Here is a 6630-nt window from a genome sequence, read left to right as displayed (position 1 = left end):
ATTATCACCCCCACCACGCGACCGCGTCCCCCACGCGATCGCGTAGATTTGAAAATATAACCCCCCAGCCACGCGAACCTTATCAGTCGCGCAGCCCCCCCAACCCTCTTCTCCCTCTCTTCTTCTTCTTCTCCCAACCTCCACCCAGCCACCATTGCCGCCGCCCCGACCACCACCCGCCATCCCAGCCGTGCCACCCCCCTCTCCCCTATCCAACCCCTCCCTTATTTCACCCATTACCCTTCCCAAAGCCCCTACCCCCTAACAGCAGCAACCGCCGCGCCGGACGTCACCGCCAGCCACCGTGCCAACCACCGGACGCCACCATCACCACCACCCAACCACCTTCCTGCCTACCCTCCTTATTCCGCTTTTCAGGTTCCGCAGCACGCAAGCCCTTTTATCCGTTTGTAGTTTTTCTCATTTTTTTTCCGTTTATGTTCGTGTTTAGGATAGCTAGATATGCATGTTGTAGTGGATTTTAGGTTGTTAGGTGGATTAGGCTGTGGTTAGTGGATTTAGGTCTGTTTACTTGCATTGTTCATGTTTCAGTCTTATCAAAACTGTAACTCTGTTGTTCTTGTGACCTTGTTCATATGCTGTGATTTCCTGCATTTGCTGCTTGTTACTCTGAATTTTCATGTTTCTATTAATTATGGGTAACTGCAGCATGTTTTTTTTAATTCATATGAACTGCCTTGTTTGCTGTTTATTTTCTGGGATAATCCAATTTTAGCCGGAATGCTGCCCAAATTTCTATAAAAATGTTTACATTCATATTTTGGTTTGGCAATTTGAGCTCTGTTGTCCTCTGCCTTAACCAAACCGTTTCATGAATACTATGGCAGACTTTCTTATCCTCTTTGATTTCCTGGTTTATAAACTGCATCTGTGATATTCTGATTCCAATTCTTGCTTTCTTTATATCTATTTGAATCAACATCACCCTGTTTTCCTTGTTCGGTTATGAGTTATTTCTAGTCATAATTGTGAATCGTTGTTACATGGACTATTTTCTTTATGCCACTTACTTTAACCCGCATTTTACTGACTCACTAATTTTAATTTACTAACTTCTTTTTCAAAATCTAACCATGCTAACCTTTTAAAATCTCTTTTCTAATTTTTCACTTTCCTCTAACTTTCTAACCATGGCATAATGACAATTTTTCTATTTAACTTGAATTCTGATACATTTTGGATTGTAAATTCTTCCTTTCCAAATTTTAAACTACTACACAATCCTTAATGCACATTTACTTGACTCATTTACCTCATTCTAATTCTCCTTTTCCGCTTTGAGTTTTCTTTGTTTAATTCCCTATTTGCTTCCCTATTTTTATCCATATCCTGGTTTTCCATTTTTCAGGATGTCTGCTTCACAGAGGAAAGGAAAAGGCAAGGCTACTGGCAAGCGCAAGAGAGGAGATTCCTCCCAGTCCATCATTGACCTCATGCATGATTCCTCATGGCGGGAGAAGAACTTTACACAGCAGGAAAAAGGTGACCAGCTGCTCCCTGCACATGATTCAATAAAATTTACAAACCGGTACTGTGAGCTGAAATATCCGGCATTTGCAAATTCCAGGAATCTATACCTGGAGAGAACTCTGCGGATTCTAGAAGCACTCCAGCAACACACCACTGAGCAAATCAAGCAAAGAGGCTGGTTCTTTCTAGAGAGAGCACTGACAGAGGTCAATGCATCTTGGGTCCAGGAATTCTACTGCAACTACTACATCACCACCCTCGATGCAGTGAACCTGAGAGGAAAGCAGATTCTAGTCACTGAGGAGGCCATAGAGGACATTCTCCGACTCCCAGCCAAGTTCGATCAGCCTGATGGTTATCAAAAGCCTGAGAAGGACATGCGCTTGATGCGGTTTGATTGGGATGCTGTGAAGGCACGGATAGCTCTCGACCCGACTGTTCCTTGGGAGATAGGTCAAGACACCACCATGCCTAGAGGGATCAAGAGGGCGTACTTAAATGATGAGGCTCGGTTATGGCACCAGATCTTGAGCAACTATGTGATGCTAAGTACTCATGAGACGGAGATACCAGCTGCTATAATCACCCTCCTATGGTGTGTGATGGAGGGTAAGGACCTTTATCTGCCACGCTTTATCCGGCATTATATGACCAAGGTCCACGTCCGAGGCACCCTCCCCTTTCTGTATCTGGTTACACAGCTAGGCCGTCGAGCTGACGTGCCATGGGAGGATGCCGATGAGAGACCACCAGCGGCGGACTGCGGGAAGATCATTCCTCACAGCAGGAACTTCCTAGCTTTGGGCTACAGACCACCACCCTTCACTGCTACTGATGAGACTGCCCCACCATCTGCTGGACCCTCTTCATCCACGGCTGCCCCTGCTGCCACCACTGCACCTCCACCTGCCTCTGAGCCCGTATACCGCCTCGTGCACCGCCTATTCTGACAGCTTGATCAGATGGAGCGCCGTAACCGGCGCCGATATGATAGATTGGAGCGTCGCAGCCAGCGACGCTATTCGCATCTGAAGATGATGATCCGACAGGGTGGTGACATCCCCTCTGAGCCCGACACACCATCAGAGCCATCAGAGGAGAAGGAGGATGAGCCCCAGGAGGAGACCGATCAGCAGGCAGGCACAGAGCAGGCTGCACCACATCAGGAAGTTACGCATCAGATTGAGGCTGCAGATCCGGAGATCCCGATCCAGTCAGCACCGCCTCTATAGCAGCCAGACCCTCAGCCCACCACCACAGAGCCTCCAACTACCATCTCTACCAGTGATGACACCCCTTCACACCCGGCTTGACTGAGCATCAGGGACGATGCTTCATTTTAAGTGTGGGGAGGTCGCCATCTCTGGCGTTTTATTTTGGTGAACCACTACATCTCTTTTTCTTTTATTTTGGATATTTTTTTGTATTTTTCTTTTTACTGTTATTTTCTGAGTACTTATACATTGCTACTTTTATGTATTTTTACTCTATTTCTGTATTTTGCATTTTTAGTTCAGATTTTTAGTTATTTAGTTTAGTTTGTAATTCTAACTCATTAGTGGATTAATTAGTATAGTTTACCCTTTTTAGCATAAGATAGCATAGTTTAAATTGAAAAATATAAAAAGGAAGTAAGCTAGGAAATTGAACATAACAGATTTAAATCCAAATTGAGGCCATCTTTTGATTTTAGCTCACTTACCCCAAAATAACCTACCTTTCACATCACCCTTGTTAGCCCCCTTGAGCCTTTAAAACCCCTTTTATTCTATTTAACCACACTACTAGCCTTAAGCAGAAAAACAAAATAAAATCCCAAGTTGAATCCTTGGTTAGCTTAAGATAGAAAATTATGAATAGATTAAAATGTGGGGAACCTATTGGGAACATGGATGATAGAAACAAAAGGTAAAAAAGTTAAAAGAAATAAAATAAAATTTGGGAAGCATGCTCATGAGAAATCAAAGTGATTCAATCACCATGTGCATTAAAAAAAAAGTTATTTTTCAGCATTTAATAAAAGGGGATACAAAAGAATTCCCCAATGCAAAATAAAAGCAAGGCACATGGGATAAAAATAAAATTAAAACATGAGCATGTAACAACAAGTGGGATAATATGGGAAAATTGGTAAAGAAGCTGGTTCTACTAAATATGTATGTTAGGTGAGATCTTAGTCTAATTAAGGATTCACTTATTAGCTCACTTAGAGTTATACATATATCCTTACCTTTACCTTGGCCCCATTACAACCTTAATTAAAGACCTCATGACTTTTAGTATGACTGTACTCTATAATTGTTGATTGGTTAGATGAAGAACAAAGTTATAGAAAGTAAGAATAAAAAGAAAAGTAGAGTGGACAAACCCAATAAACATTGAGTGAGTAGAGGGTAAACACAAAATCCAGTGAGGGTTCGATAACTCATCAACATATATATGTGCTTAATTTACTAATTATTTTGCAAGTTTGTACAATATTTTTATTCCCCATCTCATTTGCTAAAATGCTTTATTATTTAAGGGTTGGCTATATATATATGTATATATATATATATGATTCCTTGAGAATGTGAATTAATTTGACTACATGTAAGATTTATATATGAGTGGATAAATTGGAATTGCATGACTCATTTAGGTAGATGCATTTAGAATAGGTTGCATTGCATAACATTCCACCATTTTAACCTTACCTTATTCTTTACCTTGGATTTAGCATGAGGACATGCTATTGTTTAAGTGTGGGGAGGTTGATAAACCTATATTTCATGAGTTATTTTGTGCTTAGTTTGAGTGATTTATTCAATCCATCACCCACTTATTCATATTAATTGCATGGTTTTACTTTCCNTGTTTCCTAAGCTTTAAAATTAATTATTTTAATTACCTTTACTTCCATTCGATGCCGTGATTAGTGTGTTGAGTAGTTTCATATTTTCTAAGGCAAAATGACTTAAAGGATGGAAAAGGAAACGTACAAAAAATGGAAGGAAAGTGCGGAGCGGAGTTTTGAAGAAACTGGCATCCACGCGATCGCATAGACGACGCGATCGCATGCCAGAAGCGAAGAAGCAGCGACGCGGCCGCATGACTGGCGCGACCGCGCACCTTAAGTAGAACGCATACGACGTAGACGCATGACTGACGTGACCGCGTGGCAAGGAAAAGCTCCAGATGACGCGACCGCGTGACCCACGCGGACGCGTGACAGAGGCCACGTATCAGAATTTACATAATATGCCCCCAGCGATTTCTGAAGCCCTTTTGGCCCAGATCCAGGTACAGAACGCACGGACTAGAGGCTATAAAGTGGGGGAATGCATCCATTCAAAAGAGATATCGCATTTTTACTACATTCCATGATTTAGATTTAGTTTTGAGAGGGAGATTCTCTCCTTTCTCTCTTAGGATTAGGATTAGGATTAGGATTTAGGACTTCTCTTAGTTTTTAAGAGTGACTCTTGATCCAGGTTTAATATTTACTTTAATTTATGTTTCTATGCTACTTTTACTTTAATGCTTTTATTCGTATCTACAGATGTTGCCCAATTGGCTTATGAATTATTCCATGTTACAGATTACTATTTGAATTAATGATTATTTGAGGTATTTCAGTTATTATTGCTCTCTTTTATTTACATGATTACTGCTTCCCATCTGAAGGCATTCTTATTCCAGTAGATTTATTTTTCCCTTTTTGGTCTTGGTTAAGAAATCAGTAACTCAATATTATCAAACTCAACATAACTGATAATCGTTATCTTGCTAATTGAACTGAACTTCAATAATCCCAACTTTTTCTTAGTAAATAAATAGGATTCGAAGGTCAAACTAATTAGTCCCTTGACTTTTCTTTACTTTAGTAAAGGTTAACTAAGTGGAATTTAGATTCAACTTTTATTATTGTTGAGGGAGATAACCAAGTTGGACTTCCAATTCCTTTTACCTTGCCAGAAGTTTGCTTTACAGTATTTATTTATTTTAATTGCCATCTACTTTCTTGTCATTTAAATCACTTGCTTCTCACCTTCTAAACCCCGATTACAACCTTTATAGCCAATAATAAGAACATACTTCCTTACAGTTCCTTGAGAAGACGACCCGAGGTTTAAATACTCGGTTATCAATTTTAAGGGGTTTGTTACTTGTGACAACCAAAATGTTTGTACGAAGGGATTTCTGTCGGTTTAGAGACTATATCTACAACGCGATTGTTTTTATGAACTTCTTTACTGGCAAAAATCCTAACGTCATCGACGTCAGCCAAAAAAAAAAAGAGGGCACAAAGGACGATCTCAAAAAACAAGCCAGAAAGGTTGAGAAACAACTTAAGGCTCAAAAGGGGAACAGCTCTGCTCAAACAAAGGAACAAGGCTACAAGGAAGCCGATGACTAAAAAGGTTCTATAAGAACACTAAAAAGTCATCGGACAAGTCAGACCGGACATTGAATGATTACCTCGCCTAAACAGAAATCAAGGCATGATCCAAAAAGGCCAAAAACCCACACTACAAAAGAGGTCGGACAGGAAAAATACGACACCTCTATAAAAATCCACAAGTGTTGCAAAGTGATGATGAACATATCAGTAAAAACATAATCAAGCATTAAAGACTCAAAAAGCCATCCAAAAAGGCAGCCTCAGAGTCTAAAGTGTTTTGTGTTTCAAAATGAAGTTGCTAAGAAGCAACCAAGTGTCACCAAAGTTAACCATATAAAAATATTACAAAAAACTAAAGTTCAAAAGTCCACAAGCCGGACTATACACACTACAAGAAAATGGAACATTTGTAACAAAAAATTTGTATCAAATTTAAAATTGTTACAAAAAATAGTATTTTGTAATAATAATTTGTGATTGTTATAAAAGAATAATATTTTGTAACAATATTACAAGTTGTTAAAAAACATGATAATATTTTGTAACAACCTATTTTAATATTTTAAAAAAGTCGTTGCAAAAATTTAAAATATTTTGTAACAAAATATTTTTTTGTTTCAAAACCTTTAATTGTTTTGTAACAGAAAGTTAATTTGTCACAAAATTCAACATTATTTGTAACAAGTTACTTAATTTGTCACAAAATATAAGTATATTTTATAACAAAAAAATTATTTCAAAATGTTAAACACTTT

This window comes from Arachis ipaensis, chromosome B07 (assembly GCF_000816755.2).
Source record: "Arachis ipaensis cultivar K30076 chromosome B07, Araip1.1, whole genome shotgun sequence".
Lineage (NCBI taxonomy): Eukaryota > Viridiplantae > Streptophyta > Magnoliopsida > Fabales > Fabaceae > Arachis > Arachis ipaensis.
Note: the sequence above shows the minus strand (reverse complement) of the source record.